The following is a 20,000-nucleotide window of genomic DNA, read 5'->3' on the forward strand; positions in this document are numbered from 1 at the left end:
CCCCACATCCGTCTTCCACATTATCATTCTTCTCACATATACACTACGTTCCCATACGTTAATTAAATGGGTGGTGGCAGTGGCTACTTTTCCATTCTTGCGAGACATAATTGTATAAGGTATTTGCTACAGGCGCCGCCCTCCCTACCCCCCACGTCCCTCGGCCTCATCGCTCTGACTGCTTCCGCGTCTGCTGCAGATGCGGTTCCTCGCCCTGCTTCTCCTGCTGGCCTTTGCCTTCGCCGTCACCACGGGGGTCACCACGGAGGCCATCATGGAGGGCATCACGGTCATCATGGTAAGAAAGTACTTTTTCATATACTGTTCATATGAATATTCTTAAAATTAATTCATTGACGGTTTCTTGTCTATGTTTACAATCATCAAATATCCCCTTTTATTAGTCTGCATACAATCACACTCTAATAAAACGAATATTTATAGAATACCTAAACTATTTTCGATCTATTACCAGGTTGATTCAGCAGCGACTTCCGTTTGCCAGCATGACAAATAAAACTTTTCTGAAGATTTGGTTTGTGTTTTCAATCTGATTTCTCCTTTCACCTTCAACAGAATATAATGACAAGTCACGAGGATGTAAACTTCATTAAGAGGATAAATGTATTTACGAAAATTTATGAACAAGTTGAGTCACTGGACTAATTGCCTTTGATAAGAATAATTTGATGTTGTCAGACTCGGTCCTACTCTCACAGATTTATCCTAAAAGCATTCGTATGACGCTGACAGTGTCACCATCCCAAAGGCCGTCATGAGAGCCATACATTAATCGTTTAATTAATTAATCGAAATTTAACTTTCCTACACTTTAAACCAACTTTGCGTACGTCATACCCGGATGTTATCCATATTTCACTCCTTATCTAATGAGATGTCGAGTCCCACCATTTCCGCGCAAATTACACTTGGTAAATCCTATCTGCACAAATGAATAATATTTAACGCATTTTCGGCTGACGTTACTCTCTGCGTCCCACTTTTCGCTTCGTCATCGTCAAAGGCAACAAGCAAGGAGATCGCTCGGAATGGGCAACCGGAGGCGAGTTCAATCCTGCCGAAGTTGCCCCGAAGTTGCCCCGAAGTTGCCCCGAAGTTGGCGATCTCCCATATTAGGTCAAATACGTCTTTCGAGACTCAATAACAATGTATTTTTCATTCAGCCTCATTTTCTTCCCTATAGTGTCTTTGAAAATAAGTGACTTTCGCATTTCTTCTTTTAATTTGTATTGTATGCTACGGATCAAGTCAATGTGTGTATTTTAGACGGAAGAAAATGAACTAATGTTTTTTGATTCACTATTTCATAATTTTTGAGTCAGGTACGGATCTGATTCCTCACAAAAGAATATGGTACGTATACACACAAGAAAACGATGAAATAGTGAATAAGTAAGCAATAGTTCATTTTCTAAAATACAAGATCACATTGACTTGATCCGTGCCATGTAATACAAATTAGAAAAAAAATGCGATAGTCACTTGTTTTCGAAGACCCTATAGAGAAGAAAATGTGGCTGGATGAAAATCTATTATTACTGAGTTTCAAGTGATGCATTTGATCTAAGTGTCTGACTTATCATCAACCATTATCAATTATGAAACGTGGAATTGGTAGAAAAAATATAAAAAATAAATAAAAATAAATAAATAAAAATAAAAGAATAAATAAATAGTTACGATGCTCTAGGATTTTTGTTTCTCCCGTTTTGTCTATTATATGTATATATATATATATATATATATATATATATATATATATATATATATATATATATATATATATATATATATATATATGTGTGTAAAGATAACGAAATATCATTCTTCCTTTACCGTTAAATGCCCTCTCTTTGATAACTATTATATGTGTGTATTTATGTCCATGAAACTTTCATCTTTTATTGAGAGTCAGATTTCAGTACTGCAAATCCAATCATATTGTTGGCCTTACCTCTAGTAGAAATATCTTGTAGGGAAAAAAAAAAATGAAAACTCTGCAGTGAAGATTTGATGACCTCATAGAAAGTGATTAAATGAAATATCAAAATGAATGTCGTTTTTAAGCAATTTTTCAAAATCATCCTTTTCAGGGTTATGGGAATAACTGCGGCGGATCGCTAGTCAGCATCGTTTAAGGTTACTTTGGCTTTTCACATGGCAAAACCCCCCCGGAAAAGCCCGACGACTCTCGCCCCGCTCTCCCGCTGCTGCGGCCAGAAGCCACACCAGGAAGGAATGGGGACGAAGGAGGGGGGGCATTTCAAATAAAGGGGGGGCCGCACTTTTTTCGATGGCTGGTTGTTGGGGGTCGTTTCTCTCTCGACTCAGAGTGCGCCGCACACAGGGGAGGGAGACGACAGCGTCGCCGGACTAGAACAACGGCCGCGGCGAGCTCCCTCCCGGGCGCGAGCCCTTTTTCTCTCTATCGCCATCATGGTCGTGCAGCGACGAGGAGGACAGAGGGGGGGAGAGGGGCGCGGCGCAGGCAGGCCGGCCGGGACAGGCGGGCTGCCAAGGCAGTGGGGCACAGGCTCACAGCTGTCAAGGCTGCTCACCCACACACGCCTGCTTCCGGCAATCCCGCTCCGCACCCTCGAGCTGTGCAAGGCTAAAGGCCACCACGCCTTTGCTCACCGCCTCTCCGTCTTCTCCTCCTCCTCTTTCCTACGCTCTCCGTCGCAGCAACGGGCCGCAGACAAAACTACATACGACTCCAACCCCCCCAAAGTACACCACACGCAATGGGGCCCTAGCCGCAACTCGCGCTGTAAGGCTCGGCTCCGGAGGCAAGCAAGCAAGCAAACAAACGGGAGCCGGCAGGAGGCGAGCGAGCCAAGCCCGTGGCAAGGGGGAGGGGAGGTACTCTCGCTGGCCCAGTCTCCTTTTCAACCTGCCTCACCCGTGGGCTCCGTAGGAGGAGGGGCGTGGGATTGCCGGGGGTTTCTTCCTTTCTCGCCGGAAGGGTGTGCACACCCGGGATCTAACTCCGCGCTATCGGCGAAACGTGGCCGAGGGGAGAAGAACCGCAGGGGGCTCAGCCGTCGCGAGGGGAAGGCCGCAAAAGGGGGGCGGCACTCGGAAACCATTCCGAACGTCAAGAGAGGGGCGGTCGCCTGTGTGAAGGGCAGGACCACAGCCGACACTGGCGGGGGTGGCACGGGGACTGGTTACCCCGGCGGCCCCCGGTCGGCATCGTGGCGCGAGCCCGCGACCTTTGCTGTGCCAGGTTCGGGGGGGAGGGAAATTCGAGGAAGGGACCGACGCCCGAGCTTATCAGGAGCACAGGACGGCGCCCAAACCCCCAAAAGACACCACACACCCCCGGACGTAAGAACAGGGAGAAAAGAGCAGAGCAGCAAGGGACAGAAGGGGAAAGGAGCAGGGAGAGCGCCGCAAAAGTGAGGGAGGGAAGAGATGCGGCCATGGGTGTCCCCCTATAGTTGTGGGCGCGGTCCCTCAGCCAACACGACCGCAAACAGGGGCCCCTCCTGCGCCACGCCAAGGGAGAGGACGCCCTTCGCACGCCCCACCACCCACGCCCCGGTAAACGCCTCACTTTCTCGCGGGTGGAGGGCGGGGAGCAACGGGCCCCCAACCGCCAACCCCGCTGCACCGCCTCTTGCCCCCGCCCGCCACGCTCGCCGGCCGGCTCCGGCCCCGAAGGGGACCCGCGCCCGCCTCACCGCGTTCCAGCCCAGCCCAGCACGCTCGACAGGGGTGGGGAGAGGGCCGCGCGTTGACGGGCCAGGGCAGCGGGGACCGCCGCGGCCACGGCTTGCCGCCTCCGCCGCCGCCGCCCGCTGACACCCAAATGAAGGTGGACCACCCTGTAGTTGTCGGCGCGGGCCGACTCAGCCCACACGACGGCGGAGCAAGGGCCGCTCGGCCCCGGGGGCCACGGAAGGCAGCCCCTCCGGCCCCGGCAGCCAGGACTCCCCCAAAGCCTGCCCTGCTTTCGGGGACGGGAGCCGGAGAGGCAGGGGCTTCCTCGCGGCGGCGGGGGCCACGCCCGCGCCCGCCCCCGCCGGCTCCGCCCTCGGCCCGAGAGAGCGCATGGGGCAGGAGAGCCCAAGCCGCCCGCTCGGGGGGCGAGGCCCAACCAGAAGGCGGCCCCCGCACCGCCCGCGCAAGGCCCCCGCCCGGCCCCGACGGCGAGCTCGCCGCACGTCCGCCTGCAGCCGCCGAAGGTGGTCCCCCCTATAGTTGTCGGCACGGGCCCTCAGCCCACACGACCGCGGGCAGGGGCCGCTCGGCCCCGGGGGCCAGGGAAGGTAGCCCCTCCGACGGCTCCGGCAGCCAGGACCCACCCAAAGCCTGCCCCGCTTTCGGGGAGGGGAGCCGGAGAGGCAGGGGCTTCTTCGCGGAGGCGGGGACCACGCCCGCACCCGCCGCCGCCGCCTCCGCCCCCGGCCCGAGAGGGCGCAGGGGGCGAGGCCCAACCAGCAGGGGGCCCCCGCACCGCCCGCGCAAGGCCCCCGCCCGGTCCCGACGGCGAGCTCGACGCGGGGCTCGCCGCCCGCCCGCCTGCAGCCGAAGGTGGCCCCCCCTATAGTTGTCGGCGCAGGCCCTCAGCCATCACGACCGCGCCCAGGGCCCTCCCTCGGCCGCCCGCCGGGGAAAAACGGTCCCTTCGGGGGGCAATCCCGGCAGGGCCGCGCCCGTCCCCTACACCGCTGCCCACGGCCCGCGAGGGCGCAGGGGGCCGAAGGGGGAAAGCCCGAGCCAGCCCCTGCCCGAGGAAGACGAGGCAGACTGACAGGCAGATCCAGCCACCGGCCCGCCGCCCTCGGCCTAAGAGGTCGCGGGGGACGAAGGGGAAAGGGGAAAGGAAGCCCAAGCCGCCAAACCGGGGGCGGGCTGGCCCTGTACCGCCGGTGCGGGAGGGCAGGCCGGCCCCAACGGCGGCCGCAGCAGCAGCGGGCTCGAGGGGGTCGCCCCCCGCCGCCCGCAGCCGAGGCAGTCCCCCTGTCGTTGTCGGCGCAGGCCCTCAGCCACCACGACCGCGCCCAGGGCCCGCCCTTGCCCGTCCGGCCGCGGCAAGGCCCCGTCGGGGATGCGGCACTGCCACGCCCGAATCCCACGCCACCGCCCTCGGCCCGAGAGGGCGCCAGGGGCCGATGGGGGTAAGCCCAAGCCAACCCTTGTTCTAAGGAAGATGAGGCAGGCCAGGCCAGGCCCGAGATGGCGCGGGGGGGCCGAAGGGGTAGGGAAAAGCCCGCCAAGGAAGACGTGGCTGGCAGGCCAACCCAGGAGGCGCCGCCGCCACCGCAGCCCCCAGGCCCACAATCTCCTCTCCACCCCACTAGGCTGAACGGCCTCGCTGGGCAGGCTGCAGCGCCGCCCGCCCGCTCAGGCCAGGCGGCGGCACGGGGGAACGGACCGAGTGGGAAACGCGCGGCCGCCGCCGCCGCCACACAGCAGGCCAAGGGCGGCGCTCGGCTCCGGCGGCCCGCGCTCCCAGCCCCGCCCGGCAGCCCGCCCGCTACCCGCGGCCCCGCACCCAACCGCCTCTCCCTATAGTTGGCGGCGCAGGCCCGCAGGCAACACGACCAGAGACAGGGCCTTCCATCCGTCCGGCAGGAGCGGGAGCCTGGCGGACGCTAGGGGGGACTGCTCCCGGCGGGGCGGTCGTGATGTGGGTTGCCTGAGGGGGGGGGATAATGGAGGGGGTCACCGAACCACCACTCGCCCCCCACCCCACCGTTCCTCTCGTACTGGGCGGGGCTCCTGTCGCGACGTGGCGACGTTGTTAATAGCACAATGTAATTCACGAAAAATGGTGTTCATTTTTTAAGAAAATCATCTGAATTATTGTGGTGCTTGTGGCAATTATTACTTTATTTCCGTACATCTGGCAACGAGTGCATTGTTGACGTGCATCTTCCCCAATTGTTGATCAACCGTTGTTCGGATTAATTTAATTCCAAATTCCACTTTCATGGTGCAATATGAAATAAGATAAAAAAAACAAAAAAAACACAAGAGTTTATTTAATTTATTTGAAGTGATAAAAAAAAAAAAAAAAAAAAATCGGAGAAAGACCATTAGAGGGAAAATTCAGGAAAACCACTGCAAGCGCGACATGTTGGTCACGTGTTCCTCGTCACTGTTTCCTCTGAAGTTTCCTGAAAAAAAAAAAAAAACGAGCTGTGATCATGGATTAACGACAACAGAGAAAACAAAAACAAAAGTGACATTCCATTACTAGGAATAACAACAACAGCAAGAATAGATAATAATATCACTATCAACCATAATGGCATAATTGATTATATTGATAATAACAACCGTAATGATTACAACTAATGGTTTCCTACTCTACTCACAGCCTCCGAAGCCTCCGCCAAAGCCTCCTCCGCCTGAAAACAATGTCAATTTCTCGTAAAATGTAAAATATTTTCAACAATGCAGCGTGAAGATGAGAATTTCTGCGAATATATATTTATTTTCATTATTACAAATGTGTATTTTAGTGTTTCATTAGATGTTTTCATTTTAATTCGTTAGATAGTTTTTTCCCTTTGTATAATAATGCGCTTTGGGGAAAAAATAATAAATAAATATGATTTTCAGCGTGCAGTCTGCATGTGGTCTTTGCGGGTTATGCAAGACTTTTTCCTCTCTCTAACGGACACAATAATCAACTCAAACAAAGACGTGCGAGTACACACACACACACACACACACACACACACACAAACACACACACACACACACACACACACACACACACACACACACACATATGTATATATATATATATATATATATATATATATATATATATATATATATATATATACTTATACATATATATATATATATATATATATATATATATATAGTTATATACGTATGTATATATATGTATATATATATATATATATATATATATATATATATATATATATATATATATATATATATATATGTATATATATATATATATATATACATATATATATATATATATATATATATATATATATATATATATATATATATATATATATATATATATATATATATATATATATATATATATATATATATGTACATATATATATACATATATATACATATATATATATATATATATATATATATATATATATATATATATATATATACATATATATATACATATGTGTGTGTGTGTGTGTGTGTGTGTGTGTGTAAATCAGGTAAACTAACACGTAGAAGGAAATTCCACTCCATACATGTCAATCATAACCAATGCCGATGATTGCAAAAATATTGCAAATACAAGCCAGAGAAGAAGGCTGCAGGCCAGCGCCAGAGGAACCGCTATGAGGAGGAGAAATGAGGGACTGCTTCCGCCGGATGAAGCAGGAGTTCAAGGAGTCTTCCACACGCCATCTCCCTCGGAGTACTCACCTCCCAGTCCTCCACCGCCTCCGAAGCCTCCACCGAAGCCCCCACCGTCATGACCTCCATGGTGACCTCTGTTGCCTCCTCCGTGACCGCCGTGGTGACCTCCGCCGCCACAGCAGGCCAAGGACTTGGCGCCGACGAAGGCGACGGCGAGAGCCAGGAGGAGGACGAGGGCGAGGAACCGCATCTGAAGGGAGCGTCGAGGGAGAAGGACCCTGAGGAGCTTGGCCTTTTCGGGAAACATTTTTTTGTCATTAATTAATTCATATATTAAGGATTTAGCCAAAATCATTTCATTATTACTAATTATTACTTCTATTATTGTTCTTATCATTGCTACTACTACTACTATTGCTACTGTTATTATTATTATTGTTATTATTATTACTATTATTATTATTATTGCTACCACTACTTTAATTGCAATAATTGTTATTGTTAGTACCATAATTGCTACTGTTGTCATCATCATCATTATTATCATCTATTTCAGTACTGTTTTAATTACACGAACGGCCGCTCGGCTCGCCACACGTCCCTCGGCCTCTTCGCCCCGCCCTGAATGCTTCCGCGTCTGCTGCAGATGCGGTTCCTCGCCCTGCTTCTCCTGCTGGCTCTCGACTTTGATTCGCTGCCGCCAAGACCTTGCCTTGCTGCTTCGGCGGAGGTCACCACGGGGGTCACCATGGGGGTCACCACGGGGGTCACCACGGAGGCCATCACGGAGGGCATCACGGTCATCATGGTAAGAATACTTTTTCATATACTGTTCATATGAATATTTGAAAAATTAATTCATTGACGGTTTCTTGTCTATAATATTTACTGTCACCAAACATCCCTTTTAATATTTTAAAAATTAATTCATTGACGGTTTCTTGTCTATAATATTTACTGTCACCAAACATCCCTTTTATTAGTCTGCATACAATCACACTCTAATAAAACGATTATTTAAAAAAAAATAAACTATTTTCGATCTATTACCAGGTTGATTCAGCAGCGACTTCCGTTTGCCAGCATGACAAATAAAACTTTTCTGAAGCTTTGGTTTGTGTTTCCAATCTGATTTCTCCTTTCACCTTCAACAGTGTATAATGACAAGTCACGAGGATGTAAACTTTATTAAAAGGATAAATGTATTTACGAAAAATTATGCACAGGCAGAGTCACTGTACTCACTGCCTTTGATAAGAATAATTTGATGTTGTCAGACTCGGTCCTACTCCCAGATTCATCCTAAAAGCATTCGTATGACGCTGACAGTGTCACCATCCCAAAGGCTGTCATAAGAGCCATACATTAATCGTTTAATTAATCAATCGAAATTCAACTTTCCTACACTTTAAACCAACTTTGCGTACGTCATACCCGGATGTTATATTTATTTCATTCGATATCTAATGAGATGTCGAGTCCCACCATTTCCGCGCAAATTACACTTGGTAAATCCTCTCTGCACAAATGAATAATATTTAACGCATTTTCGGCTGACGTTACTCTCTGCGTCCCACTTTTCGCTTCGTCATCGTCAAAGGCATCAAGCAAGGAGATCGCTCGGAATGGGCAACCGGAGGCGAGTTCAATCCTGCCCAAGTTGCCCCGAAGTTGGCGATCTCCCATATTAGGTCAAATACGTCTTTCGAGACTCAATAACAATGTATTTTTCATTCAGCCTCATTTTCTTCTCTATAGTGTCTTTGAAAACAAGTGGCTGTCGGATTTTTCCTTCTTGATTTGTATTTTATGCTACGGATCAAGTCAATGTGGGTATTTTAGACGGAAGAAAATGAACTAATGCTTACTGATTCACTATTTCATAATTTTTGAGTCAGGTACGGATCATAAGAGAATATGGTTCGTATACACATAAGAAAAAAGGATGAAATAGTGAATCAGTAAGCATTAGTTTATTTTCTTTCGTTAAAATACAAGATCACATTGATTTGATCCGTGCCATATGATACAAATTATAAGAAAAAAAATGCGATAGTCACCTATTTTCGAAGACCCTATAGAGAAGAAAATGTGGCTGGATGAAAATCTATTATTACTGAGTTTCATGTGATGCATTTGATCTAATTGTCTGACTTATCATCAACCATTATCAATTATGAAACGTGGAATTGGTAAAAAAAAAAAAAAAGCAATAATAATAAATAAATAAAAATAAATAAATAAATAAAAATAAAAGAATAAATAAATAGTTACGATGCTCTAGGATTTTTGTTTCTCCCGTTTTGTCTATTATATATATATATATATATATATATATATATATATATATATATATATATATATATATATATATATATATATATATATATATATATATATATATATATATATATATATATATATATATATATATATATATATATATATATATATATATATATATATGTAAAGATAACGAAATATCATTCTTTACCGTTAAATGCCCTCTCTTTGATAACTATTATATGTGTGCATTTATGTCCATGAAACTTTCATCTTCTATTGAAAAGCAGATTTTATTACTGCAAATCCAGTCATATTGTTGGCCTTACCTCTAGTAGAAATATCTTGTAGGAAAAAAAAATGAAAACTCTGCAGTGAAGATTTGATGACCTCATAGAAAGTGATCCAATGAAATATCAAAATGAATGTCGTTTTAAGCAATTTTTCAAAATCATCCTTTTCAGGGTCATGGGAATAACTGCGGCGGATCGCTAGTCAGCATCGTTTAAGGTTAGAACTAGGGCGGTATCTGATCGCCTTCGAACCTCTAACTTTCGTTCTTGATCAATGAAAACATCCTTGGCAGATGCTTTCGCAGTAGGTCGTCATGCGACGGTCTAAGAATTTCACCTCTAGCGTCGCAGTACGAATGCCCCCGTCTGCTTCTATTAATCATTACCTCGGGTTCCGAAAAACCGACAAAATAGAACCGAGGACCTGATCCATCATTCCATGCACGACCATTCGGGCTGTAAGCAAAAACCAGCCTGCTCTGAGCACTCTAATTTTTTCAAAGTAAACATGCCGTCCACAAGGGGACACCCGGTTAGTTAAGGGCATAAAAAAACCATGTGCGCCGGCGGAGACACAGCTCGGAACCCGGCAGTAGCCGCCGCTAAGGCGGACCGCCGGTCCGGAGCAGAAGTCAAACTACGAGCGTTTCAACCGCAACAACTTTAATATACGCTTGTGGAGCTGCAATTACCGCGGCGGCTGGCACCAGACTTGCCCTCCACTCGATCCTCGTACAAGGATTTAAAGTGTACTCATTCCAATTGCGAGGCCCCGTTCGGGGCTCGCAACAGTATTTTTCGTCACTACCTCCCTGTGCCGGGAGTGGGTAATTTGCGCGCCTGCTGCCTTCCTTAGATGTGGTAGCCGTTTCTCAGGCTCCCTCTCCAGAATCGAACCCTGATTCCCCGTGATAGCCATTGTAGACGTTTAACCTACAATCGAGAGCTGATAAGAAAGACGCCTGCAGGACGCGGCGCCGACCCAACCCGGGTTACGGGAGGGGTCGTGCGCTCGGCAAAAGTTATTCTGATTCACCAAGATGTGTGCGGCCGGCCCCTTGCGGGAACAGTTACCCAAGTAATGCGGTTCAGCAGAGATCCAATGAGTTATATCTGATTTAATGAGGCGTCCGCGGTTTCGCCTTAAGTCGGCCTGTACTTACATATGCATGGCTTAATCTTTGAGACAAGCATATGACTCCTGGCAGGATCAACCAGGTAGAAGCAACAACGCACACTAGCGTGGTCGTCGTCGTCGTTATATGAACAACATTAGGAGGAGGAGGACATGGAGGAAGAAGAAGAAGGAGGAGGGCAGCAGCAGCCACAATGCAGCCTGCCTTCTTTCTCTCACTTCTCTCTCGACCTCTCCGGTCATTGTTACTTTGGCTTTTCACATGGCAAACCCCCCCCGGAAAAGCCCGACGACTCTCGCCCCACTCTCCATCTGCTGCGGCCAGAAGCCACACCAGGAAGGAATGGGGACGAAGGAGGGAGGCATTTCAAATAAAGGGGGGGGCCGCACTTTTTTCGATGGCTGGTTGTTGGGGGTCGTTTCTCTCTCGACTCAGGGTGCGCCGCACACAGGGGAGGGAGACGACAGCGTCGCCGGACCAGAACAAAGGCCACGGCGAGCTCCCTCCCGGGCGCGAGCCCTTTTGCACTCTATCGCAATCGGGAGGTACTCTCGCTGGCCCAGTCTCCTTTTTAACCTGCCTCACCCGTGGGCTCTGCAGGAGGAGGGGCGTGGGATTGCCGGGGGTTTCTTCCTTTCTCGCTGCAAGGGTGTGCACACCCGGGATTTAACTGTGGCCAAGGGGAGAAGAACCGCAAGGGGCTCAGCCGTCGCGAGGGGAAGGCCGCAAAAGGGGGGCGGCACTCAGAAACCATTCCGAACGTCAAGAGAGGGGCGGTCGCCTGTGTGAAGGGCAGGACCACAGCCGACACTGGCGGGGGTGGCACGGGGACTGGTTACCCCGGCGGCCCCCGGTCGGCATCGTGGCGCGAGCCCGCGACCTTTGCTGAGCCAGGTTGGAGGGGGGGGGGAGGGAAATTCGAGGAAGGGACCGACGCCCGAGCTTACCAAGAGCACAGGACGGCGCCCAAACCCCCAAAAGACACCACACACCCCCGGACGTAAGAACAGGGAGAAAAGAGCAGAGCAGCAAGGGACACAAGGGGAAAGGAGCAGGGAGAGCGCCGCAAAAGTGAGGGAGGGAAGAGGTGCGGCCATGGGTGTCCCCCTATAGTTGTCGGCGACCGCAAACAGGGGCCCCTCCTGCGCCACGCCAAGGGAGAGGACGCCCTCCGCACGCCCCACCACCCACGCTCCGGTAAGCGGCTTGCCGCCTCCGCCGCCGCCGGCCGCTGACACCCAAATGAAGGTGGACCACCCTGTAGTTGTCGGCGCGGGCCTACTCAGCCCACACGACCGCGGGGCAAGGGCCGCTCGGCCCCGGGGGCCAGGGAAGGCAGCCCCTCTGACGGCCCCGGCAGCCAGGACCCCCCCAAAGCCTGCCCCGCTTTCGGGGACGGGAGCCGGAGAGGTAGGGGCTTCCTCGCGGCGGCGGGGGGGCACGCCCGCACCCGCCGCCCCCGGCCCGAGAGGGCGCAGGGGGCAGGAGAGCCCAAGCCGGCCGCCCGGGGGGCAAGGCCCAACCAGCAGGCGGCCTCCGCACCGCCCGCGCAAGGCCCCCGACCGGCCCTGACGGCGAGTTCGCCGCCCGTCCGCCTGCAGCCGCCGAAGGTGGTCCCCCCTATAGTTGTCGGCACGGGCCCTCAGCCCACACGACCGCGGGCAGGGGCCGCTCGGCCCCGGGGGCCAGGGAAGGCAGCCCCTCCGACGGCCCCGGCAGCAAGGACCTCCCCAAAGCCTGCCCCGCTTTCGGGGACGGGAGCCGGAGAGGCAGGGGCTTCTTCGCGGCGGCGGGGGCCACGCCCGCGCCCGCTGCCTCCTCCGCCCCCGGCCCGAGAGGGCGCAGGAGGCGAGGCCCAACCAGCAGGTGGCCCCCGCACCGCCTGCGCAAGGCCTCCACCCGGTACCGACGGCGAGCTCGACGCGGGGCTCGCCGCCCGCCCACCCGCAGCCGAAGGTGGCCCCCCCTATAGTTGTCGGCGCAGGCCCTCAGCCACCATGACCGCGCCCAGGGTCCTCCCTCAGCCGCCCGCCAGGGAAAAACGGTCCCTTTGGGGGGCAATCCCGGCAGGGCCGCGCCCGTCCCCTACACCGCCACCCACGGCCCGCGAGGACGCAGGGGGCCGAAGGGGTAAAGACCGAGCCAGCCCCTGCCCGAGGAAGATGAGGCAGACTGACAGGCAGGTCCAGCCACCGGCCCGCCGCCTTCGGCCCGAGAAGGCGCGGGGGACGAAGGGGAAAGGGGAAAGGAAGCCCAAGCCGCCAAACCGGGGACGGGCGGGCCCTGAACCGCCGGCGCGGGCGGGCGGGCCGGCCCCGACGGCGGCCGCAGCAGCAGCGGGCTCGAGGCGGGGGTCGCCCCCCGCCGCCCGCAGCCGAGGCAGTCCCCCTGTCGTTGTCGGCGTAGGCCCTCAGCCACCACGACCGCGCCCAGGGCCCGCCCTTGCCCGTCCGGCCGGGGCAACGCCCCGTCGGGGGTGCGGCAGGGCCACGCCCGAATCCCACGCCACCGCCCTCGGCCCGAGAGGGCGCCAGGGGCCGATGGGGGTAAGCCTGAGCCAACCCCTGTTCTAAGGAAGACGAGGCAGGCAGGCCAGGCAAGGCCAGGGCCCGCCGCCATTGGCCCGAGAGGGCGCGGGGGGGGCCAAAGGGGTAGGAGGCACCGCCGCCACCGCAGCCCCCAGGCCCACAATCTCCTCTCCACCCCCCTAGGCTGAACGGCCTCGCTGGGCAGGCCGCCGCGCCGCCCGCCTGCTCAGGCCAGGCGGCGGCACGGGGGAACGGACTGAGTGGGAGACGCGCGGCCGCCGCCGCCACACAGCAAGCCAAGGGCGGCGCTCGGCTCCGGCGTCCCGCGCTCCCAGCCCCGCCCGGCAGCCCGCTCCGCCACCCGCGGCCCCGCACCCAACCGCCTCTCCCTATAGTTGGCGGCGCAGGCCCGCAACCAACACGACCAGAGACAGGGCCTTCCATCCGTCCGGCAGGAGCGGGAGCCTGGCGGGCGCTAGGGGGGACCGCCCCCGGCGGGGCGGTCGTGATGTGGGTTGCCTGGGGGGGGGGGTTGATAATGGAGGGGGTCACCGAACCACCACTCGCCCCCCACCCCACCGTTCCTCTCGTACTGGGCGGGGCTCCTGTCGCGACGTGGCGACGTTGTTAATAGCACAATGTAATTCACGAAAAATGGTGTTCATTTTTTAAGAAAATCATCTGAATTATTGCGGTGTTTGTGGCAATTATTACTTTATTTCCGTACATCTGGCAACGAGTGCATTGTTGACGTGCATCTTCCCCAATTGTTGGTCAACCGTTGTTCGGATTAATTTAATTCCAAATTCCACTTTCATGGTGCAATATGAAATAAGATTAAAAACACATGAGTTTATTTGATTTATTTGAAGTGATATATATATATATATATATATATATATATATATATATATATATATATATATATATATATATATATATATATATTTATATATATATAAAATCGGAGAAAGACCATTAGAGGGAAAATTCAGGAAAACCACTGCAAGCACGACATGTTGGTCACGTGTTCCTCGTCACTGTTTCCTCTGAAGTTTCCTGAAAAAAAAAAAAAACGAGCTGTGATCATGGATTAACGACAACAGAGAAAACATAAACAAAAGTGACATTCCATTACTAGGAATAACAACAACAGCAAGAATAGATAATAATATCACTATCAACCATAATGGCATAATTGATTCTATTGATAATAACAACCGTAATGATTACAACTAATGGTTTCCTACTCTACTCACAGCCTCCGAAGCCTCCGCCAAAGCCTCCTCCGCCTGAAAAAAATGTCAATTTCTCGTAAAATGTAAAATATTTTCAACATTGCAGCGTGAAGATGAGAATTTCTGCGAATATATATTTATTTTCGTTATTACAAATGTGTATTTTAGTGTTTCATTAGATGTTTTCATTTTAGTTCGTTAGATAGTTTTTTCCCTTTATATAGTAATGCGTTTTGGGGAAAAAATAATAAATAAATATGATTTTCAGCGTGCAGTCTGCATGTGGTCTTTGCGGGTTATGCAAGACTTTTTCCTCTCTCTAACGACACAATAATCAAATCAAACAAAGACCTGCGAGTACACACACACACACACACACACACACACACATATATATATATATATATATGTATATATGTACATATATATATATATATATATATATATATATATATATATATATACATATATATATATATATATATATATATATATATATATATATATATATATATATATATATATATATATATATATATATATATATATATATATATATATATATATGTATGTATATATATATATATATATATGTATATATATATATATGTATGTATATATATATATATATGTATGTATATATATGTATGTATATATATATGTATATATATAATATATATGTATATATATATATATATATATATATATATATATATATATATATATATATATGTGTGTGTGTGTGTGTGTGTGTGTGTGTGTGTGTGTGTCTGTGTATACATAGTGTATATATATATATATATATATATATATATATATATATATATATATATATATATATATATATATATATATATATATATATATATATATATATATATATATATATATATATATATATATATATATATATATATATATATATATATATATATATATATATATATATACATATATATATATATATATATATATATATATATATATATATATATATATATATATATATATAATTTTTGTCATAAGAATATGCATCAATGAGGCCTGAACCCCGGTGCTCCCCCAACGGCGTGTAGTGGTCTGCTACACTGTACACCCACAGATCACTCCAGGAGGTAATACAATCATTGAAATATCCTTTCTCACCTCCGACATCTTCCACAGGCAAATAAAATAAAAACTGAGGAACTCAAGGTGGCAACATTGTACCTGGTGCGACCCGCGAGGTGGCGTTAAAATGCCCTGCAATTCCCAGGTGGTTTGTGGGGTTGCTTTGAGAACCACGCCCATCTGACCAATGGCATGGACTTTATTGCGTGGCTCCTTCTCCGAGAACAGAAAGCAACCGCAGGCCTAAAGAAAAGGGCGTTTATCTCGCGGAGTGAGGAGGATGCCGCGCACTCGCCACTATTGCCATTCCGCTGCCCAATATTTATTTATTTATTATTATTATTTTTTTTACCAAATAAATTATTTTCTTATGTTGTTGTTATTGTATTATGTGTATACCCCGAAGATGATTCTTTCATTTTTGTTTTAAGATTTATATATATACATTCTTTTTTAAAGAGCAAGAGGTCAACATGGTTCTTACAAATACCTATTAAATCTTAATCATTTTACTTTTTTCTTAACATTTTATTCAAGTGGCCTATTAATTACTCCAAGTGATTTCAACATTGGTTCTTTTTATACAATTATTTTAATTACTTTTTATGGATTATCATTTGAATTTATTTTACTATTTTCATTTACATTTATATTTTCACACCAGTTTTAAGATTTGTTTCATCAATTTTAATCGAAAGAGAACCAACTTCTCACATTGTTTCCCGCCCACCATGAACAAGGGAAGTGCAGACAAGGTCAGGGGGGATTCTTGCCGGTGGTCTGCGAGCAGAAAGACGGTCTGTGGAACCCCGGAATGGGCTTCCACCTGTCTTAAGAGCAGCTAAGTGGTCGTGAGGATATTTTAAACATAAGGTGGTAAGACTAATTGGCCAGACTATTTATTCGACCAAGTGACCTCGTGATTAGTGCATTTTTTAAATTATCATCTTCGGGCTTTTTATTGTCGTGTTTTACTGTGTTCGTGTTTTATGTTCCTATTTTAATGTATTAAGTGTTTTCTGTTTTATCGTTTGTTTTATTGTTCTAGTTCGTTTTACCGATTTATTTTAATGTTTTAAGTTCATTTTGCTTTATCGTTCATTTTATTGTATTGTTTTACCTCATTTTATGATTGGTTTAATACCTTCGTTTCGTTTTATGTTTGTGTGTTCTCTTTTACTGTTTTATTGTTTTATCAGTTATCACGAAATAAACAACTATTTATGTTTCGTTTTATCAACGCCCGAACTTGATCGTTGGAAAAGCATACTAGAAAGGGTAGTAACAGCCCATTTCCCTCTAGTGATATGCCTTATTTATTTATTTTTTTTTTTTCATAATATCAATGTGGTGACCTGCTTGATTGCATTGGAGGACTCTCCCCGCACACGCCTCTCCTCGGCTCATATCAAGCGTACCAACCTTTGTGATCTCGCACCATACATATACACCACAAACGCATACAACATTTACACACTCTCGCTCCTTTCCCCACATCCGTCTTCCACACTATCATTCTTCTCACATATACACTACGTTCCCATACGTTAACTAAATGGGTGGTGGCAGTGGCTACTTTTCAACATTCTTGCGAGACATAATTGTATAGGTATTTGCTACAGAGGACAGAGGGGGGAGGGGGGAGAGGGGCGCGGCGCAGGCCGGCCAGTCGGCCGGCCAGGACAGGCGGGCTGCCAAGGCAGTGGGGCACAGGCTCACAGCTGTCAAGGCTGCTCACCCACACACACGCCTGCTTCCGGCAATCCCGCTCCGCACCCTTGAGCTGTGCAAAGCTAAAGGCCACAACGCCTTTGCTCACCGCCTCTCCGCCTTCTCCTCCTCTTTCCTCCGCTCTCCGTCGCAGCAACGGGCCGCAGACAAAGAGAGACATTAGACCCATTCCTTCCTTACCTTGCCACGGCAAAGGCCAGCCAAGCCAAACACCCACACCCGCACATACACACACAACCGCACACACACGTGTACACACACAACCGCACACACTCCGTTTCAGTCAGACAGCAGTGCGGCTTGCTGCTGCAACTGCTGCTGCTAATGCTGCTGCTGCTGCTGTTACTACCTCCTCCTCCCCCCCCTTCTTCTTCTTCTTCTTCTTGAACTTCTTCTTGAAGCAGAACTCCTCCTCCTCCTCCCTATTTTCCTCGCTCCCCGATACTCCCCCTCCAGGAAGAGGCCTAGGAGGAGGAGGAGGAGGAGGAGGATGAGGATGGGAAGGAGAAGAAGAAGAAGGGGTTGAGGAGGGCTTGAACAACAACAACAAAACCATCCGACCGTAGGGGACGAGTCTCACTTAATCACAGGAAAAGAGGAGCCTGCTCTAACCGGTACAACACCCCCGCCGATATGTCAGTCGTATGCAGGCGGTTCGGTACGGCACACCGGACGTGGTTTGCTCTGTATCGAGGAAGCTGGTGTCCAAAGGGAGGCCCCCCTTCAAGCTCCTGGGCGGCGGCCCACCGCCCCCCTTGGGAGGGAGCGGTTTGGCGGGCCGTCGACTGGGCCTCGACCCCCTTCGACCGTCAGAAACAGCCGCGTGACTTCCCCTTGCATGGGCACAGTCCGCCCCCCCATTGACTCTCGCCGGGTTCGCGTCTAAACTCTTCAGTCTAGTAAACTCGCCGTTCCGTTGCGCCGCACGCGATCACGTCGTTTAACGCTTAGCGCGGTTTCCCCCTTGAGAGGCTTTCAGGGGTAAAACCTGCCGGACGTGGCTGCCCTCCCCTGGTGGCCTGTCGGGCAGGAGGTGCACCATTGGTCCGGACCCACCGTTCCTCTCGTACTGGGCGGGGCTCCTGTCGCGACGTGGCGACGTTGTTAATAGCACAATGTAATTCACGAAAAATGGTGTTCATTTTAAAGAAAATCATCTGAATTATTGTGGTGCTTGTGGCAATTATTACTTTATTTCCGTACATCTGGCAACGAGTGCATTGTTGACGTGCATCTTCCCCAATTGTTGATCAACCGTTGTTCGGATTAATTTAATTCCAAATTCCACTTTCATGGTCCAATATGAAGTAAGATTAAAAACACATGAGTTTATTTGATTTATTTGAAGTGATATATATATATATATATATATATATATATATATATATATATATATATATATATATATATATATATATATATATATATATATATATATATAAAATCGGAGAAAGACCATTAGAGGGAAAATTCAGGAAAACCACTGCAACCACGACATGTTGGTCACGTGTTCCTCGTCACTGTTTCCTCTGAAGTTTCCTGAAAAAACGAGCTGTGATCATGGATTAACGACAACAGAGAAAACATAAACAAAAGTGACATTCCATTACTAGGAATAACAACAACAGCAAGAATAGATAATAATATCACTATCAACCATAATGGCATAATTGATTCTATTGATAATAACAACCGTAATGATTACAACTAATGGTTTCCTACTCTACTCACAGCCTCCGAAGCCTCCGCCAAAGCCTCCTCCGCCTGAAAAAAATGTCAATTTCTCGTAAAATGTAAAATATTTTCAACAATGCAGCGTGAAGATGAGAATTTCTGCGAATATATATTTATTTTCATTATTACAAATGTGTATTTTAGTGTTTCATTAGATGTTTTCATTTTAGTTCGTTAGATAGTTTTTTCCCTTTATATAATAATGCGTGTTGGGGAAAAAATAATAAATAAATATGATTTTCAGCGTGCAGTCTGCATGTGGTCTTTGCGGGTTATGCAAGACTTTTTCCTCTCTCTAACGGACACAAAAATCAAATCAAACAAAGACGTGCGAGTACACATACACACACACACACACACACACACACACACACACACACACACACATACACACACACACACACACACACACACACACACACACACACACACACACACACACACACACACATATATATATATATATATATATATATATATATATATATATATATATATATATATGTATATATATATATATGTATATATATATATATACATATATATATATATATATATGTATATATATATATATATATATATATATATATA

The 20,000-nt window shown here is 48.4% G+C and overlaps 1 long non-coding RNA gene across 1 annotated transcript in view; it reads right to left on the bottom strand.

Annotated features, from left to right (window-relative positions):
* Nucleotides 1-10,096: 10,096 nt before the first annotated feature.
* LOC138866944 (uncharacterized) overlaps nucleotides 10,097-20,000 on the bottom strand; it is a 205,889-nt gene continuing 195,985 nt past the window's right edge. The window contains exon 2 of the long non-coding RNA XR_011399696.1: nucleotides 10,097-10,772. This is a non-coding gene — a long non-coding RNA (uncharacterized lncRNA). The remainder of the gene's footprint in view (nucleotides 10,773-20,000) is intronic.

This window comes from Penaeus vannamei, chromosome 28 (assembly GCF_042767895.1).
Source record: "Penaeus vannamei isolate JL-2024 chromosome 28, ASM4276789v1, whole genome shotgun sequence".
NCBI lineage: Eukaryota > Metazoa > Arthropoda > Malacostraca > Decapoda > Penaeidae > Penaeus > Penaeus vannamei.